The 21,978-nt window shown below is 34.8% G+C and overlaps 1 long non-coding RNA gene across 1 annotated transcript in view; it reads left to right on the forward strand.

Annotated features, from left to right (window-relative positions):
* LOC128112193 (uncharacterized) overlaps positions 1-12,624 on the forward strand; it is a 168,260-nt gene extending 155,636 nt beyond the window's left edge. The window contains exon 4 of the long non-coding RNA XR_008218904.1: positions 12,522-12,624. This is a non-coding gene — a long non-coding RNA (uncharacterized LOC128112193). The remainder of the gene's footprint in view (positions 1-12,521) is intronic.
* The last annotated feature ends 9,354 nt before the right edge of the window (positions 12,625-21,978 follow it).

The raw sequence follows: 21,978 nt of genomic DNA on the forward strand, positions 1-21,978 counted from the left end.
TGTTAAATAAAATAACCAAAGGCATTATATTATTCAGATGAAGTAACAGTACTAATAAAATTCATGACTGTAGATGATTCAGTGGCTACAATTTTTCTGATGATGACCATAGCTTGGACCCCAGTTCCTACAATGAAATAATGAGCAGCCTGAAGAGCCTTCCAATATTTCCAGTTTGGAAGGAATAAAGGGGATACCCTGAAACACTCTGGCTAGTTAGACTTGCCAAATTAGAAATCATCTTGTTCGGCAAAAGACACTACTTCAGTACTTATGGTGGCCAGCAATTAGTAAGACAGTAGACATCAACTTCTGACACTTGCATCCCTTCCCCCACCCACACACACAATGAGGTACATTCACATGTGCATATATATAAACATACAGATGAACACAGCACACATAGGCAAAATAAGTAAATGAATGAATGAATGAATGAATAAATAATGTAAAAATAAGTGTTACTACAAAAATAGATAAATATTATGTTCCAAAAGTCGATAGACAGAAAATTGAGAAGCTTCAATTAAAAATAATGACACATTTAAGGAATGTGCTATACAGCAGTAGATCCAAACAAGACAATTTAGAAGTTAATTTTTTAACAGCCTAAAATTCTTTGTCAATCATTGTTATGGTTTGAATTGAAATGTTCTTCACAAGATCGTGTTTCAACACATGTTCCTCAGCTAGTGGTAGTGTCTAGGAAGGCTGCTGAACCATTAGGGCTTGTCCAGCCTAGAAGTTATAGGTCAATGTGGAAAGACCTTGGCAAGTAACATTAACCTCAGGTTCCCTTGCTTCCTGATCAGTCCCACCATAAAAGCAGATGTCTCAGAAAGCTATCACAGACAATCCACACTTTCTTACTGTGCTGGCTCATTATATATCAACATGATATAAGCTGGGGTCATCAGAATGGAGGGACTCACAGTAGAAAAATATCCTTCCAGTAGATGAGTCTGAGGGAAAACATGAAGGACATATTCTTAATTTGTGAAAGATAGAGAAGTGCCCATATCATTGTAAGTAACATCTCCCTTAGACTAGGGGTCCTGGGTCATGTAAGAAAGCAGGTTGAACAAGCCATAAGGATCAAGCCTGTAAGCAGGACTCCTTGGCCTCTGCATCAACTCTTACCACCAGGTCCCTGCCATGTTTGAGCTCCTGTTCTCACTTCCTTCAATAATTAACAGTGAAGTTGAAGAGTTAGCCAAATAAACCCTTTTCTCCACAAATGCTATGGTCACGGCGTTTCAACACAGCAATGACAACCCTAAGACATACCACCCTGACATGGCAGAGTGTAATATTCTAATGTGTGAGCCAAACTATCCCTACCCTTTCTAAATCATTTCAGTCAGTCGCGTTGAAACCAGGGATAAGAAAAGTAACTAATCAAATATTTCTTACCATGATTAAAATGCAAAATCAAATTAAAGGTAACCATGTGTGAGGAATTCAAGATAAAATTAAAATACATGAGGAGTCTAAAAACATAAGAACATAAAGGTTAAAGTAAGCTGGCTTTGTTGCTATTGTAAACAGAAGAGTGATTCTGCCAGAAACAGTGTTCACAAAATGGTAAGATGTCTGCAGCAGTTTAAAATTATGCCTTTCTGTAAGCACAAGGACAGGCACACTTCTATATTAACCACTAATTAAAAGACGTACAGTGGAGAACATTCCTTATCAAATATTAATGTTTGAGGTGGTATTAAATATACACACATAAATCCTTAGAAATTTATAATTGAAAAATATTTGTATTAGCATCAGCTAATGATTTGAGTGTATATACATATTTATCAATCACACCTTACACCTATTTTTTAGGAATCTATCCCTGTTTACAACACAAGAAAACGAAACACAATAAAAGTGATTGAATGTGTATATATTCCCAGGAGTGATAGGATTATAACTTCTGAAAAAATATTAATTTTATCTTTACAAGAAGAGCTTTATTTTTGCTGACTCAACAATCTTCCAAGTATTGATGAGTGACTTCATGATCTGAAGCTCATAAAACTTTTGTAGCCTTACAACTCAAAGGACCTTGAGAACATACAATTCAATATTTTTCAAACAACATACACTTTAGTGCTACAAGCCATTACTCACAGAAAAGTAAACCAAACTAAAGCCAGGTAAAGAGATCAGAGTAAAATGGGTTCCTTAAAACTATACAGCCCAATTTTAAAGCAAGTATTCATTCTTGAATCTGAAGATATGTCAAAATTGGCAAAACCCTCATTTGAGAAATTATATATTTGTACAGAAGAATATATGAAAGGTTCTTTTTAGTATCAAAACCAAATATAAATAGATCACAATTATCCACACTCTAAAATAGATTTAGTTTTTGTGCCAGTTAAAAAGGACTATTTCCCTATCCATACATAGGAGGACTCTCCTTCAAATAAAAACAAAATCTAGATTATATAAGAACTGCAACATGCTTGATGATTGAGACATACTGGGTTGAGGAGAGCTAACATTGTATTTAGAAATCATTAGAATTTTGCTATATTAAGTTCAAATGAACACAAAAGGATTCTGGTATGACCCTATTAATTGGATGTTCAGTAACACATTCAGTTAGCAACCTAAAATAATTTGAGTTAATTGATATGAGTTGGTTTAAAGAAAGTAATTTGATACTGTAGTCTTTATGTGTGATCTAACAGAAAAACATTAAAACCTTTTGTCTTAATGATCCAGGAAAGGTATTGATAATATTTTAGTGTAGTGGAAAGCTAATTCTCTGGAGATGTGGCTCCATGGAGCTCTTCTCAAAAGAAAGATGTAGAAATCATCACTTCCTGCTGACCTTACTCTTGACAGGTGCTTCTGGGTGCTTTTGTGAGTACATTTTGACCAATAAAGTGTTGATAAGAGAACTGGCCTCTGACACTTTGGCAAAACTGAAGGCACTCAGTGTTATACAGTGAAGTGACTCCTATTCATACAATAAACTGGCAACCAAAATAGAAGCTTCACACCTATTTCTGAATCATGTAACCAGTTCAAAATGTTTGTTTGACTACTATCTAAATCCCTAAAGGATACGGGTATATGCAACAAACATAAATGGAGTTGTATTTTTAGAATAAATGTAACTCATGAATCCTCCTAGAAAGTGGAAATAGAACAGGTATTTATTGGGGGAACAGGATGATCAAAAAGGAAAGAGAGGGAAGATGGGGTAATGGAGGGATTACACAATGGGACAGTTGAAACTAAAAGCCATCTGAGGGGCTGTATGGAAACAATATAGTACAGACTTCCTGAAATATGTGCATATATGAAGGCAATCTAACTGAAATTGCCAAAAGTTGTGGAGATAGAGCCACAACTGGACACTACTTGTCACCATATGAAGCTTCCAGTTCCAGGAACAGGTTGAATCTAATGGAGATGGTGGCCAAATGGTCCCCATAGAAAACCCTCAGCAACACACACTATTGCCAATGCTGCTGGTGGCTCTCCACAAACTGATGGTAAGGTCCTATTGGTGAAGACAATACCTGCAAGAATCCATGAACATGGAAAAGTCAAGCTGTTGTCTACCTAGAGCATTCATTCCCACTAACCGGTGTTCCTGGTCTTGGAATATTCTTCATACTAACACAGAAAAAAAAAAGGTAACACAAATCCAAGCATATCCCTTTGGTCCCCTATCCTGTTCTGCCCACAAGATACAATACCACAATGGTAGTACTTCTGAGAGTAACAAACCAATATCTTACTGGATTTAAGGCCCATTCCATCAGATTGAACCCATACCTGACAGTGTTGGGGACCATGAACATGAGACTAGACAGGACAGAGACCAAGGAGAAAAAACAAACACTACTGTTCTTAAAAAGAATGTAGCAATAAAATGACTCCTAATGAGTGTGATACATTCATAGATCAGTGCCTTGCTCAGCCATTATTGGAGAATCTTCTTCCTGCAGCAGATGGGAAGAATAGAGAGAATCCACAACTAGCCAATGTGCAGAGAGTGAGAGATTTGAAACACTCAGTCCTAAATGGGATGTCTATCGATTCCCTCATCTCAGAAAGAGAAAACCCTGCAGAAGAGGAGGCAGAAAGAGTGTAAGAATCAGAGCAGATGGAGGACACCTAGGAAACAAGGCCTTCTAAACAGAGCAGCAACAATGTACATGTGAACTCACAGGAACAGTGACAGCATGCACAGGGTCTACAGGGAACTGTCCTAGATTGCATCACAATGCTGAGGGAAAAAGTAGGCACAAGCTCCCTGTCATAACTCAGAACCTATCTCCAATTCACAAATGCTCACAAAGGAGACATTCGTTTTCCCCAAAGCAGCCTCACTGGGTATAGAAATCATACAGAAAGGCAGGCCTGATACCCAGCAGTAGATGAACAACAAACAATGAACTCACTAGAAATGTTAGAGGTTCTTTGCATCATAATGCTTTTTCAGGGTTTTTAAATTCATTTTCTTTGTTTTTTTTATTTTTTATTTTTTGCATTTATGTTGAGTTTGTTTGTTTGATTGCTTTTAAAACTACACAGGTCCTCTGTGTATATACTATGGTTTCTGCTTTTGTGTTCGTATGGGATTTCTTTTATGTGAATATGTCTGTCTCTGTCTATATGTGTTTCTTCTGCTTTTTTTACTTTGGTTATTTTTCTTCTGTTTGTTTTGTTTCGCTTTATTTTATTTTATTCTCATTTTAAAATGACTGTTTTCTAATGAGAGAGTAAAAGGCTGTGGGCTTATTTGGAAGGGATGGTGCAGAGAATTTGGAAGTTATTGGGAGAGGGGGAAACATAATCAGGGTATATGGTATGGAAAAATCTATTTTCCATAAAAGGGAAATGGAAAAAATGTAGTAGGAGAGTAATTATTTGATTAAAATAAATGTTCTTTAAAATAAAAGTGAATTGTACTGTCTGAAATTCACACAATAGGAGGAAACAGGTTTCTGGGACTCGTTCCTTACATCCACTAACAAGCTCTGATCTCTGCCTCTCTCTCACTCAAACACTCATGCAACAATTGAAAATTACAAATGCTCCTTGCAAAATAAATCAAAATTAAATCACTTGATAACTTCAGAAATTCTTTAAACTTGTTATTCAAATTTAAAGTTATTGCAATTTAAACTTGGAATAAAAAGTTTAAATAAAATTTATTCTCTCAATTCAATAGTCCAGCAAATCCAGAATTAAGTTGTCAGGATCGATAGCTGTTTTACCAGTTTCTAATAGAACCATACATTAATTTTTGGTGTCTTGCTAATAAAATAATGACTGATGAAGCCTAATTCTTTCTGAAGAGTATACAATGCTTTGCTATGTTACACTCATAGAATGTATACATGTTTTTGTACATGTGTGAAGGTGTGGTTGAGTGGGTTATGGGATAACTATGTCTTTCAAGGGCATATGAATAGAAGTTTAAAGTCAATTTAGAAATATGCTTTACTGGTTCAGATATTAAAATTCAGAAACCATAATGTGGAAATATGAGATTAACAAGTATGCCTATAAACACAACTTCAATCACTTACACTCTTTCCTTATAGATTTCTCACTTTTAAAACAGTAACTCTTCTCTGAAGTGCAATATAAACAGAATTAAGTGTCCTTATAGTATGCATTCCAGGTACTTAAATATTTAATACTTTAGAATTAATGTCCTTTGTGTAAATGAGTCAGCATGTAAATATTTAATCCCTCTTCTGTAAGCTTCTAAAGTTCGCTTTTATTGTGGAATTGTTGTAGAACACTCCTTTGACTAACGTAAAGCCTACTCAGTTCTTTACAGCTGCTGATCTTGGATCCACAAACAGGAAAATTATACTCTGAATTACTTTTTCAGGGAAACCTATCCAGTTAATCACCTGTTCATATATATATTACTACTACACTGTTAATAAATGCAGTAATGTTCAGAAAGGAGAAGGGGGCTAAAAATGGAGAAGTAACACAATCTTTAATCACCCGTTGATGAAGCCATCAGAGGCTATATCCTTCAGACTGTGGATATTGTACAGAAAAATATATGAATTATAATGTGGTTAAAAAAATGAAGTTGTCTTTTGCAGAGTTACAGACCAAACTTGCTGCTCTTTGAATCAGCTTTAAGAATGGCTCTTCATCTGACCACTGCCTCTTCAACTCCTAGAATTTTCATTTCAAATGCTAAGGTACTCTACACCCACGGAGTATGGTGAAACTGCTGTAATGTTAATCAGAAAGAAAAAAACTCTGAGTTCTAAAATACATGGTGCATTACATGTCTAAATTTGGATAACAACATGGAATATCTTATATCTGCAGGTGTCTGAAAACCAGAGAAACAAAAAAATTGCTAGTTTAAATATGAATAATTTAACCCAAAATAGAACTATGCCTAGGATTTTTCCCTCTGTTTTTCCATTATTTTGTATTAGAGCATGAAACTTGCTGAGTGTGTGGATTTAGTTATGACACTTAGCCGTCTCCACTTTGCATTTGAAAAAGAACACTATAAAATCAAACACTATTAGAAAAGTCGACTTTAAAGAATTGCTAAGAGAAACTTTTACCCTTAAGTATATAGTGCGTCAGCAAATTTCTGCTGGGAAGATATGTGGGCTTTAATGAGGTTTGGAGGTCAGAGAATCTGCTTCAGGTAATAAGCACGGAGGAAAAGAGGTTCAAAAGACCTGAACTTACAAGATACAACAGCAAAGGAAGGAAAATCAGTCTATTGAAGGAAATAAAAATGATGGCAATTGGGTTTCATCCTCAAACTGGAATCCAGTATCATATCATCACATAGGTCATGCTTTCAAGAAAGACAAAAGAAAAACAGCAGCTTATGGCCTACATTTCAATGGGCAAATGCCAATGCCACCTTTTTCTGCTTTTTTGTTTGTTTGTTTGTTTTTTGGTTTTTCGACACAGGGTTTCTCTGTGTAGCTTTGTGCCTTTCCTGGATCTCACTCTGTAGACCAGGCTGGTCTCAAACTCACAAAGATCCACCTGGCTCTGCCTCCCAAGTGCTGGGATTAAGAGCACTTGTTCAGCTATGTTCATATCAGCATTGTTTGTAATAGCCAGAACATGGAAACAACCTAGATGCCCTTCAACTGAAGAATGGATAAACAAAATGTGGTACATATACACAATGGAATACTACTCAGCAGAGAAAAACAATGACATCATGAGGTTTGCAGACAAATGGATGGATCTAGAAAAAATCATCCTGAGTGAGGTAACCCAGACTCAGAAAAACAAACATGGTATGTACTCACTCATAGCAGGATACTAGATGTGGATCAAGGCTGACTTGTCTGCTACTCATATCACCAGGGAACAGGACCCCAAGAAAGACATGGGGATCGCCCAGTGACAGAGAAATGGAATGAGATCTACATGAACAGCCTGAACATGAGTGGAGGTAGTGAAAGGTGAGGGTCGAGGGAAAGAGAGCTTGGGAGAGCAGGGGATCCCAGCTGGATCAACAACAGAGAGGGAGAACAAGAAATAGGAGACCATGGTAAATGAAGACCACATGAGAATAGGAAGAAGCAATGTGCTAGAGAGGCCCACAGAAATCCACAAAGATACCCACACAACAGACTGCTGGCAATGGTCGAGAGATAGCCCGAACTGACCTACTCTGGTGATGGGATGGCCAAACACCCTAATTGTCGTGCTAGAAACCTCATCCAAGTACTGAGGGATCTGGATGCAGAGGTCCATGACTAGGCCCTGGGTGGATCTCTGGGAGTCCAATTAGCGAGAATGAGGAGGGTGAATTGTTGAGACCAAGGTTGGATAAAGCACAGGGACAAATAGCCAAGTGAATGGAAACACATGAACTATGAACCAATGGCTGAGGGGTCCTCACTGGATCAGGCCCTCCGAATGGGTGAGACAGTTGATTGGCTTGATCTGTTTGGGAGGCATCCAGGCAGTGGGACCGGGTCCTGTGCTCATTGCATGAGTTGGCTGTTTGAAACCTGGGGCCTATGCAGGATTGCTTGGCTCGGCCTGGGAGGAGGGGACTGGACCTACCTGGACTGAGTCTACCAGGTGGAACTCAGTCTGTCAGGAAGGCTTTGCCCTGGAGGAGATGGGAATGGGGGGGGTGGTCTGGGGGGAAGGTGAGGGGGACGGGAGGGGGGAGAACAAGGGAATCCGTGGCTGATATGTAGAACTGAATTGTATTGCAAAATATAAAAAAAAAAAAAAACAACAACAACAAAAAAGAAAAAAAGGAAACAAACAAACAAACAAACAAACAAAAATAAAGGTGTGCACCACCACAACCCGGCTCTGTTTCTTAAATATTACAAAAAATAGTGACTGCAATTGTTGTTTATTTGAATTCTTAATTGGATATTTTCAACTTTTTTAAAAAATATTTTAAACTTATTTATTTTTATGTCATGTACATTTGTGTTTTGCCATGGGTATTGGATCTCAGGAACTGGAGTTACAAACAGTTGTGAGCTGCCATGTGGGTGCTGGGAATTGAACCAGGGTCCTCTAGAAGAGCAGTCAGTGCTGTTAACCACTAAGCCATCTCTCCAAGCCCTGTTTTCAACTTTATATAACCACATGTCCACAAGAAAAAGTTAGTTAAATTTGTTTATGCTTATGTTTATATATTTTCATGAAGGGGTTTCAAAAATAGTCACACAAACATGTCTATTTAGTAATGCTAGCTAGTGATAGTTAAATTTGGTGTATTTCATGGTATTTTTATACACAGTCTTTAGAGAAGACATTTTATTAAGAAATTTTTATTCATTTTACACACCAATCATAGAAGAGGGAAGAGAAGACATGCTTGAATTGATGAATCTGCAGATACATCTTAACTGTTAAGTAGGAGATAATGATATTGATACAAAATAGGTATAGTCAAGTGATGATAAAATAACTCTTCTGATCTCTATTTCATCATACAGGCTCAGTCTGCTCTGAATAAGGGATATTGCTTCACACTGATGCTCTTACTACCCCCATCATGGTTTGATGAGTCTGCCAATCTCATTGACCTTTATGAATACAACCATCATGTTGTGTTTGAAATTCATGTATTAAGTTAAAATTTCTTATAGAACTCCAAGCCTTTATTTTGTTGTTGTTGTTGAGACTTTCTTCTGTGAGTCTACTCCTAAAATTTGCTGGTATATTGGAATGGAAATAATCTTTCAAGTCCTTCTTAATCATTTATTAAATATCTTTCATCTTCACTATTCTGGTTTTGTTCCTCCATACAGAATCTTGAAGAAGCAGCACATTGCTGATGTAATTCTAAGAAGCTCAAGGGCTTCCACTAAGGCAAAAATTCTTAAAGGAGCCATATCATTTTTATTTTTTCCAGGTTTCTGAGACTTTAAATGACAATTTGGTACTATGGTGGGCACCAAAAATTTTTTTTTACACCTTTGCTCTTTTTATTGTTCCTTTTGGGGGACCACCACCCAGCTCCCAAATAAATACATATGGAGACATTATTTCTTATGAATGCCTGACCTTAGCTTGGCTTGTTTCTAGTCATATTTTCTTCAATTAAATTATGCCACCTATCTTCTGCCTCTGGGCTTTTACTTTTCTCTATTTCTATATAACTTTTCTTCCTTTCTTAAACTGTTTCTGGTTATGTAGCTGACTGGCTGGTCCCCCCCTTTTTTTTTATCTTGATCTTCTCCTCCCAGATGTCTCCTTCTACTTATTCTCTCTGTCTTCTAGCCCTGCCTATCCTTTCTCCTGCTTTGTTATTGGCCATTAAGCTCTATATTAGACCATAAAGTGTTTTAGACAGGCAAAGTAACACAGACTCAGAGAGTTTTAAAAATGCAAATAAAAGAATACAACACATACTTACATCATTAAACAAATATTTTACAGCATTAACAAATAGAACACATCTTAAAATAATATTCCACAACTAAAGAAAGCATCAAATGACAAGATAAACATAATTTGAAAGACTTTAGTTGGATTTCTTCAGTAACATATATGATGATGTTGGACTAAGTTCAACAAAAATCCAGGAACTGTCTTTACTATAGTCATATTTGTAGCTTATAGCATGAAGGTTTTCCAAGGATATTGAGGAAATCTTTTTCATAGACTGCTGGCAGAGACTAGCATTATTAATGGACAAAAGAGTTAAAGGTCCTCTTGCAAGGCTATGATGGATGGTCTCTTCTTTTTATTTCATTTTTCTGTATTTCTCTTTGAATAAATGCTAAGAATGGTAATCAGTTTTCCTCAGATTGTCAGACTCTTCTTTATACTGAAGGCTGTTTGGATAGGAACTTGCCAACACTTCCCAATAAAATTCACCTGTCAAGTAGTCATTTAAAGTTAAATTTGTCAAACAACTTATCTAGATGTTGGGTTAATGTTAATTATGCCCAGAAATAGATACTTACATTATTGTGTAGTTTTTTTCTTTGTAATTACAAATTACCACATTCAGATGAATGTAGAACTCATATAAATACCATATTTTCTCTAAGATACTTCAGTGTAGTAAATTCTTAAATGGAGTTCTTTTGATCTTAAAAGTGTTGGGAATTATCACTAAAGGTGTTGTAACTGAGGAAGTTTTGTAAACCATATTTTTCATTGACATTATCTTTGCATTTACACAGTTACAAATGACAGTCAAATTGAATAGCTTTGAAATTAGATGGCTAGGTATTGAACAAAACATAGAAAATATTATCTAATTGAAATCTATTTGCTCACTAACTTCACCAACTTGTAGCTTCTGGAACTTTTCTCAAATGGTACAGTGTAAACAACTTTATATACAGTTGCATGCACTCTTATAAAACGTCTTTGTTAACAAATATTCTCTTTCCTCCAATTCTTTGTTTGTCTTTTCCTTGATTTCTGTAAGGCATTTTTTTCATTTCCTCTTTAAGGACCTCTATCATCTTCATAAAGTTGGTTTTATGGTCATTTTTTTTTTTTTTTTTTTTGTGCTTTGCCTGGATTGGTCTACTCAGGTCTTGCTGTTGTAGGATAGCTGGGTTTTGGTTATGCCATATTGCCCTGGCTGCTGTTGATTGTGTTCTTACACTGGCATTTAGGTGGCTGGGTTTGGGATGTCCACATGCAGATCTCTGAGTTCTTTTTTGTTGGGTGGATGCTTTGTTCCTTGGTTTCTGTTTCCTCTTTGGTATTCTGATTTTTTTGGGCTGGATTTCTAAAGGCAGACAAGATCCAGTACTGAGTCTCTGTCCAAGTAGGGGGTTGAACTTCTGTAGGCTAGTTAGGCCTTTGGTATAGTAAGTGGTCTCTGCCTGAGTTGGGGTATGTGATTAGGCAATGGGTTGGGGGCACTGAATGAATGGAAGAGGTCTGTTGGTGGGCCAGCTACCTGTGGTTCTAGAAGTTGGTTTGGTCTCTGGCCCAGAAGGTACTTTGCCTGAGTTAGTCTCAGTTTTTCTGGCTTGCTTGACCTGAACCTGCTCTTCCAACTGTAATGGCCTACAACATTTATTCTAATAGGCAGGGCCTGCTGCTGGGCAACCAGAAGTCCTCCACAGTTGGAACCAATGGCAGTGGGTGGTGGGATGGGAAGGGGTTCAGTGAAATGGGGTCTTTTTGAACCAAATCTAGGATCTAGGAAGTGGGGCATTTCTTCAGGCAGGTGGGTCACCTACCTGTTTTCTGACTGGAGTGGCCTGTGCTTGAGCCAAAAAATAATCTCTTACAATGACTATAAATTAAAAATAAAATTTCATTTTTTTTAAGACAGGGTTTCCTTGTGCAGTTTTGGTGCCTGTCTTGGATCTTGCTCTGTAGACCAGGCTGGCCTCAAACACACAGAGATCTGCCCGGCTCTGCTTCCCAAGTGCTGGGATGAAAGGCATGTGCCACCACCACCCAGCTAAAATTTCATTTTAATTGGGAGGAAATGGGCTCAAACGTGTGATTACAACTATAAAAGTCCCCTAGAACTCTTATTTTTACTAATAGACTCCATATTTAACCTTTGAGATATTAAAATATAGGTATATAAAATTTCAACATTGTGTTCTGACAGATATTTCTATGTGAAATGAAAAATTATCAGTGTATATTATAAAAATAAACCTTAAGTTTAATCATATAGAAACCTTAAAAATACTTATTAGTTTTCCAAAAGAATATATGATCTCATGAATACCAATATTGTTCTACTTTAACAGAAAAGAAATCTACTTTATTTTTAAACAACTGAAAAAAAAAACCCAAATGAGGAAAATACCGATTCTGTATTTAATTTTTTTACTAATTAAGATTAACAATGATTTTAATATTAACTATTTTATATAGGGGGTATTTCATTTTCATTCATGTTTAAGTAATGGATAAGACTCAAATAATGTTATGGCTCTTAGTCAAATATAGTTTGATTCAGTGTCAAGAATAACAAACTGTAATAAGCACCAGTGATATTGCTACATTCACTCTATGAACATTACTTTCACATGTTTTCTTTTAGTAATAACTATGGTTAACTTTATTGTTTCTAGCTTTTCCCTGTCACCTTCTGCAAGATACTGTCTCATAAATGGGGATGTTGATAATACAACATGCTTCTGCACTCTTATAAAATATATACTGTGCTTTGTCAAGGTAAGTCAATTTTATTTACTTAAAGATCTAATTTATTTATGTATTCCTATATATGTTTATTCATTTATAATTCCTTGCAAAATTTTAATTTATTTTGTTGGCACCAATGAGGAAAATATGTGTTGATGTAAATTCTTATCAAAACAATTTATGTCTAGTAAAAATTCTCAATATCTGGTTGGCAGATACAAGCAGATCTCTATGAATTACAGGTGATTTTGGTTGATATAGCAAGTTCCAGTTCAACTAATGTAATTTAATGAGACCTTTTCTCAAAAAGAAAAATAAAGAAATACAAATAAAAAAAACAATTAAAAATTATAAAAAAAAGCCCTCAGTACAATGGGATCATGATCATGTACTTATAGAATGAAGATAAATCTCTACAAGGGATTATATGCAGCTACAACAGAATAGCAAATGCTAGGTATTTTTGAACAGTAAACATATGTTTCTCTCAGCTCTTATTTCATTTCAATAAATTTGCCATTTCCATCAAGTAGTTCATATGTTATCATTTTCAGTTTTAATCCTAATCCTGTAATTTAAAAATAAGAACTCTGATCAAATTAGGATCCTGGTCTAATTTGGTGAATTTTTAGTATTTTTCTGAAGACTAGATCACCTCCATTACCTCATGATCACTCATTTTGTGCTCATTCTCATTCTGTCCCTTTTCTCTCTCTTCCTATGTCTTTACTCTCTACCACTGTTCTTCCTTCTCCAAACACATGGCTATGAAGCTTAGTATTTTCATCATTATTGGCAAAATATAGAAGAACTGGCAATTATTTAACTTTCATAAATTTCATCATGAATTGGATTGCATGAGGTTTCATAGCACATCAGATTTCATCTGTCATCTTTAGCTCTATATCAGGCAAGATATATTATGTATGTATATATTTTGTTCATTCCTGTTTACAACAAAGGACATACTAGTTGAGTTTCTGTTGAAGGATATTTGATCACACTGTGCAAAGATATGTTGCTGTTTTATCTCACCTTCCTAAGGCACCTTCTGTTTGGTTTAATGAAGAGCTGAATGGCCAAAAGCTAGGCAGGAGAGGATAGGCAGGACTTCCAGAGACAGAGAAGAACTTGGGGAAGAATCTGAGAATGCAGAGATTTTCCAACAAGATAGGGAGGAAGTTGAACATACTGTACTAAGGAGAGGTAACAAGCCATGTGGCAGAATGTACATTAATGTAAATTTGTTAATTTAAGTTTTAAGTGTTAATTGAAAACAAGCCTTAGCTAAGGCCAATCTTTCATAATTAATAAAATGTATTCATGTCATAATTTGGGAGTTGGCAGTCCAAAGATAGTCTGACTACAAATTTCTAAGTAAAAATATCACTTACTACATATTTTTTCTGATACATATATATATATGGACAACCTCTTGAGATCCAGAATTTTTGCTAACTTGTATATTTTTCTTTCAAAATTTGATGGAGAACTATAATAAAGGATTTAAAAATATTTCCCTTATCCTTTACATTAATTCTTTCTTCACCTAATGCCTTACATTTTCCAGTAAAGTATCAACTTAACCGAACATATTACTATGTTGCAGAGCCCAAAGGCATAAGTAAAATTCTGGCTTTTCCGAATTGTAATTTTTACATTACAATGTACCTTAGATTTCACCTGAAACCACACCAATGTTTCACCTTCTCAATTGCTTGTATTTAAAATTACCGAAGTTTCTACTATTCTTCACCAGCATCCTGGAGTTAGATATTCCATTCCTAGCTAGTACTACTCAAATTGTTCAGTTTTATATTTTTTTTTATTGTATCCAAGCTGTATTTTTATATTGATTATTAGTGAGTCAAATTGCCACTGTTAATATCAAAAGCTGTTGAATGGGCACTCTTACACTCTTAGTTTTTGATTGGTAGAGTCCAACGCATGTAACTAAAATTTTATTTAAAATATATGTCATTTTTCAGATGTTATACTACCTTAAATTTAGTCTAATGAGCTTGAAGGAGAACAAGTACGAGGCATTATGGAAGCATTTAGAGGGAGGAAAAGGAAGAAGGAAATTGTGTAATTATAATCTTATCAATGAGAGAAACTACCAAATTAGGCAAGTATAAAAATGTTCAAATGGTGCATTATTTAGATATGGGAAAAATTAACAATTCAATGTTTTGGTTGGTTTTATTCAGTTAGAGCCATCAAAGTAGAATGTTAAGACTTCTTTTCAAGTGGCAACAGAACCTAGATGAGGTAGATTTTAAGCCCGAGAACTTAAGTGTAAATTATTTCGCAGATCTGAGCTAAAAGTTAAAAAGAGTTTGACAGTGAAATTTCTGTAAATGATCAAGAACTCTGCATGTTTTAACTCCAGTTCTGTCATAACTTAGCTGTGTGACCTTGGCAAGTTAATTTGTGTTTGCTTATTTTTATAGAAATAGTAACTTTATGTCTGTGTATCTGAGTAAACCTTTCATCATGGTATAGTGTAATATAAGGAGAAAATAATGTGCTCCCAGAAGATATAGCCTGATAGAACATACAAGATTTCCCTGCCTCCCCCAACCCCTGTTTTTTGTTTTTTTTTTTTTTTTAACTAGAAAACTATTGCAAATAAACTACTGTTCAACTTTACAGGTGAAATTCAACACTGGATGTTACCCAAGATAAGAGGCATCAATTTCACAATAACAGGAACTCAATAAAACTATTTCATATGCATTTTGGCCATGAGTTTCAAAATGTAGTCAGAAATTGGATATGAGTTTACCCTTTCTTTGTACTTTTATATACCTTTTCTCCCACACATTCAAAGTACTATAAAGGGTGTGTTCTCAAACTCAAAACTCAATATTTTGCTTCAAAAATCTGATTTCATAACTTATCTGTTTTGTCCTCTCCCAGTAGTATCTAAAGTCCTTCTTTTATTTATGTTGATTCCCACCCATGATTATTTTGCTGTTATGTCTGACCATAACTGACTTACAGAATAAAATAAACCTTAGCTGTCCCTATCAAGAAGACAAATCTTGGAGAAAACATTCAGTATATGATAACTCCAAAAGGAAGTCTAAGTAAAGAACATACTTTCATCAAATTACACAAATATATTTTATTTGTTTGACTGGGTTTTGGAGACAAGTCTATGGTATATAGCTCAGGTTGGCCTAGTACTTATTCCAAATGCTTTCATTAACTTTACAAGCCAACAATCATGCTGTATTTTCTTGGTAATTTCACATAGACTTTTGCTAAGCATTTTAACTATTAACTGACTATAAAGAAAATATAACACATAGAATATTAGATAATTTTGAAATGATGCTCTGATAGTAACAAATATATTCTATGTCTCATCTTTCATAATTCCTGGCACATTTCTTATAGTTACAGAAATTGAAGAGAGGACAGATTTGACATCTGACACATTAACATTGTCTTTGATAATTCTGGCTAAAAGATACCTCATTACATAAGGATAATCACCAAAATATGTTCAACAATCCAAATCACAATATTTCAGTTCAAAAGGAATATTTCAATGATCATCATGATTTTTAATGTTTTACTTAAATTTTGTTTTACTTCCAATTTTTAAATTAAATTTGTTCTGTTGTAATACATATTATAAAATATGCTTAAGTGACATTTCAAAGCTTTTGGTAAATCTAAACATACATAATTTTTCTTGAATATCAACTGTAGCATGTTTTTGACTCTTCATATGCAAATATTGATTTATACCCAGTTAATATAGATTTGTTTTGAATGCTGTATCTCTCATTTAGCTTTTTTAGATTTTCAACTAATAAAAATTTCACTTGCCCAAATGTCTTTATCAACATCACTAACATCATCAGTTTTATCTTATATTTGAAGATAATAATTGATTTCTAGTGTTGGTATACTTGGCTGCAATTTCTTGGCAGTTTGGAATAAACATAAATCTCAGAAGTTAATTCCGTTCCCAAACAGGATTTTGCCATTGTTATTGCTCAATATTATGAAATATAAAATTGTATATATTGCAATAAGACTGGGATTCCAGACTGAATATAAAGAGGGAAAGAAGGAGGAAGTCAACATAGTTCTACGATCCACCTCAATGCCCAGTGCTCCCACCAAAATGCTTTCCAAAAATGATAAACTATATGGTTTCTTTAAACAGGAGACAGTCAATTCCTTCCCTATTATAGACTGTATGAAGTATTTCCTCATGGGAAAAAATAATTTATTAATTAATACAACATCAGATACAAGGTTAGTTATGGTGATATTTTATTTGTATTAAAATGTTATTTGTATGTTAATAAATAAAGTTGCCCGGGGGTCAGAGCTATTAGCAAGCCATAGGAAAGCAGGGCAGTGGTGGCATACGCTTTTAATTCCAGCACTTGGTAGGCAGAGCTGGGTAAGTCTCTATGTGTTCAGGGATACAGCCATTATTGGATACACATGCCTTTAATCTTAATACCAATCATGGAAAACCTGGAGGCCTATACAGACAGGCCATGAGGAGGCGGTCGTGTGGTTGGGTTTACAACCAATGAGAAGGCAGGACAGGAACTTTATATAAAGACTTTAACACAGGGGTAGCTCTGGTTCGGAGAGGTAGGACCACCGCAGGAGGAAGGGTAAGGTTTTAGCTCTTAGCTCTGACCTCTTGGCTTTCTTCTTTGCATTGGTTCTGTGTTTCTTATTTAATAAGAAGGTTGGATACATCTACAGTTAGTATGTGTTGGAAATTTAATTTGTGATATGAGCAATATAAAGCAGTTTTTTTTTAATTTTGTTTTGTTCTTAAATTGTTGAATATTGGATTTTATGTGTTTATGTTTGACACTGGGAATTCAACCTGAGGTCTTTCTAAGTGGTTGTTCTACAACTGAGTTGGGATTTCAGGTTGCTTTTTTTTTTTTTTTTTTTTTACATTTATTTGAACCTGAATCTCAATGTTTTCCAAGGTATCTTTAACTCATACTGTAGCTCAGGCTGACTTTGAACTGTGGTCCTTCCTAAGCCTCCATAATAACTTTGGTTTCAAGCCTATGTCTTCTGACTACACTGAGAAGAACTCCGTAGAGCACTGAAACAAGTTCAAGATGAAAGAATATTAAAAAATAATAAATGTAAAGATGACAGTCTCCAGAACACTGGAGAATGTCAATGCGATTTGGTTCCAATGACAAATCATGATTTGTTTTGCTATAGGGGAAGAAAGTTGGTGAAGCAGAGACATGCTGGGGTGGTTATCTATTTTTTTTTTTAGAGAAATGACTTTTGGGAGTTACTTTGGTGGAGGTAGAAACATATACTTAAATTCCAGACACAGATACATTTTACTGCCTTTTGAAATATTTTATCACAGAACTGCAAGCTTCAAGACTCAGCTAGATGTTGGGGCTGAATAAGCAAAAGGGAGCAAGGATTAAATAAAGCTGTTCCTGAGACCAAGAATATACGCTAGGAGAAGGCTTGGTAAGACAGAGAAGGAAGAAGGGAGAGAATTTGGTACTTTCATAAAACTAGTGCTGAAACAATTTGTGATTATCCTTTAATAAATAATGTTTACTCTATGAAAAGTTAGACATTAATTGCACAGAATGGCAATTTTAGCAACTGAAGAAAATTAGTCGATGAGTATGGCAAGAACTTTTGTCATTTACATTCTCATTACTAAATCCTGGTACTTTTTAATATTTTAGGCAATAGCCTTCTCTTATTTTGTAGCTTCAAATACTGAGATTATTCAAATATTGAATTGGAAGTTGATATACAGTTTAGTATAATTTAAAATACTTTTTCTGTGCCTCCCAAACCCCCTGGAGCTTACGTCCCACTGAAGTAGAATACAAAAAAATTATATTTGATTTTACATTTTTCACTTTTATCAAATTCTTCCACAAATGAATCTGTATACACATTCATAGTCACATATAAAGACAGTTTCACAAAGGCAATAAATTCTGATTGTTCCAGTAATTTTATGTAGCACTGAACTGCCAGCTATTCCCTATAAAGAGAATGAAATAAATATATGTATGTATTAGAAGATATAACTACCTTGAATGCTCTATATTATGGTGACCATTTTTCTTATAATCATTATTGTATAGCATACTTTTTATATGTACGATTTATGTTTTTCAACATATACAATCACTTTTTAAAACAAAAAAACCATGATATTCATTGAGATATTCCATTGGTATTCAACATTGTTTCTTCAACTGTTTACTGGTGGCCTCTTCAATGGACATTTTTGGCTTAAAAATAATGAACAGGTGGTATGTCGGTAAGAAGCCATGTGGGTGTTAATGTGGCATCATTTTCTGCAGAACAAGAGAGCATTTTCAGAATTTTAGGTTGCCAATCTACTTAGCTGGCACCTGCAGTCTAAACTGGAAGACCATTTTGAAAGCAGGCATGTTGCCATCATAACAGATGGTTACGCATACTGACAGCCAAGTGATCATGTATGTACATGGGTTGTGGGTGTTGAAAGCAAGCTGCTCACTTAAGAAGGTCAAATAGCATTTATCCAGCTCTTCCCACAAATGATACTAAGAGGGACAGTTGTCCCTTTAACATTCCCTGCTAATGCTCATCTTACTTCATAGGACAAACAGATAGCTCAGGCTGATGATTTCATACCTAAACCAGTAGAACTGGCATAGCAGAATCCTTCAATTAAGATGACTTTAAAAAAGGTGATAGCTCAAAGTATGTTAGAGTCCCTCAATATGACATAAAATGTTTGGAAATGTGGGTTAATAACATGAAGTATTTTTGCTATAAGTAAGACCCTTGTTGTTATGAAATAATCTCCAAAGTGCTCCTAAGGTTCTTTTAACCTGTCCTGACTTATTGTTTATTAACTTTGGAAAATTTACACATTATTACAGTAATAGGGAAGTTTTGAAATCCATTACACATGCTTTTCTTCATATATATATATATATATATATATATATATATATATATATACCTTTGTAATATACATATATGGAGGACAAACAAGATACATAGAGGTATATATATATGGGAGACATTATACATTTGATATCATATTTATTCATATATACTCAGTTTTTTATATATATATATATAAGAATTTAATTGAATAAACCAAAAATCCTATATACTCAATGACTATATATTTGTAATAGCATGACTTCCATGTCTAATTTCAAATAAGTGATCTAAAAAATACGAAACCATAGTAAAATATCTTTGTATTTCAATTATAATCAAATTTTTTCAATCAAGAATATTTTCTCATAGAACTTTCAATCATTTCCTAGCTATGGTATCTACCCATTTATATAATCCTTGCTCCTTTTGTATAAGTGAGGCATCTGATTTATTCTAAGTTATAACAGGACAAAGAAGATGGTTTTGTAACACATCATTATAAATTGCTAGAATTCTCACTAATAAGCTCATCTTTCCAAGGAAAAACGTGCTAAATCTAGAAGAATAAGTAAAGTGCATTTTACCAGTCCTGTGTTAGTAACTAATATATGCACAGCTTTTTAAAATTTTTGATTCATTGAAATTAAAGAATACAAAATATCAACCACTTTTATGTGCTAGTCATTATTTCATTTTAAAATTATAAGTGTTTAAAACAATTTATATAAAGTAGAGATGATTAAAATAATTTGTGTTCAAAGATACAAGGAAAATAAAACTAAGTTTTGACTTTGTAAAACAGGATTGGTGGGCTGCAGTATTATACCTACAGGATATAGTAGTATATCCTCTATAGTATTATATCAGGATAGTGTTATATCAAATTAATTGGAACAGCAGACTAATGCACAGTAGGAGAAAACTGACATGACTGTAATGTCCAACTTCTTAGGACTTCCAGTCACCTTATTTTTCATGTGAAGAAATGTCTTAATTTGTAAGAAGTCAGAATGAAATAAGAGTAAAACATTGAAAATGTCTAAATACAATTGCTTTAAGTAATCATGAAGAGACAATGCAACATCAATTTTGTGATGATCCTTGAACACAGTCTGAGGTACTAAACTAGGACTCCCCGGTGACTATGATAGCAAGTTAAAGCAATTCTGGTCTGCATTCATTATATTCGAGGCGGGAGGTTAGAGACTTTGCCTAGAGATACTTTGTACTTGGCCAGACACTGCGTGAGAAGTTAGGGAATGATAAACAGGCAGGGAGTTAAGAGAATGAAAAGAGTACCTGAATAATGATTCATGAATTTCAGTTACTTAGAGGAAGAAACAGGTCATAATTATGAGAAACTATGGTTACATATTTAGAAATTTTTTTTTTTTTGGTTTTTTTTTCGAGACAGGGTTTCTCTGTGTAGCTTTGTGCCTTTCCTGGAACTCACTTGGTAGCCCAGGCTGGCCTCGAACTCACAGAGATCCCCCGGCCTCTGCCTCCCGAGTGCTGGGATTAAAGGCGTGCGCCACCACCGCCGGGCACATATTTAGAAATTTAAGAATGAAACTTCAGGGATGTTTTAATTATCAATAATCCAGGATGGACTATAAGATGAGTGACACACTACAGCGAGTTACTTATATGATACAGTATTTTAATATAGACTATTAAGGCATCTTGTTCAGTATAGAGAATTTCTGAAAATAGAATATTTGGTGAATAATTACAATACCCATGAAAGTGCAGGATTACATAAGAAAACACATGATTGTCTCACAATGAGAGTGGATTTGCATAAGAAGGATATAGGGATAATTTGAGAGTAGGATAAAAATAAGGGAATATTAGACATTTTCACAGTAGGAAAATGAGGGAATATTAGGCATTAGGGACAAAGTATAGCGTTATTTTTTTTAATTGGAGTAAAATCATACAGTTTTTCTCTTCTCTTCCTCCCTGCAATCCTTCCCAATCCCTTGCTCTTAATCAAATTAATGATATCTATTTCTTTCATTGTTGATAAATGCAGAAATTCAATGTGCTAGTCTACATAATTCTTCTGGCATGCGTATGATTTTATACACATAGAAGCATATTCTTAAAGCCATGCTTCCAAACACTGAAAAATGCTATTTGTGTTTTTCTTTGAAAAATAGCTACCAGAAGCCAGATGTGCCAGTACATGCCTTTAGTCCCAGTGCTACAGAGGCAGGGGCAGGCAGATAACTGTGAACTCAGGGGCAATCTGTCTACATAGTGCTAGTCCAGCCAAGACTGAATGGTGGACTCTGTTCAAATGAATAACAAATAAGTAAATGTTGTTAGCTGATGGAAACAAGAGCAGGGTCCTTCAGCTAATGTCTAAAATGTAGAGGGCATGTTCCAGAGTTTTAAATACACCCTGTAGTATATAGCCATTTGGGATGCTAATAAAAGTGCACAAGT

The sequence above is a fragment of the Peromyscus californicus genome, unplaced genomic scaffold (genome assembly GCF_007827085.1).
Source record: "Peromyscus californicus insignis strain IS unplaced genomic scaffold, ASM782708v3 Scaffold_16__1_contigs__length_79575227, whole genome shotgun sequence".
In the NCBI taxonomy this organism is placed as follows: Eukaryota; Metazoa; Chordata; class Mammalia; order Rodentia; family Cricetidae; genus Peromyscus; species Peromyscus californicus.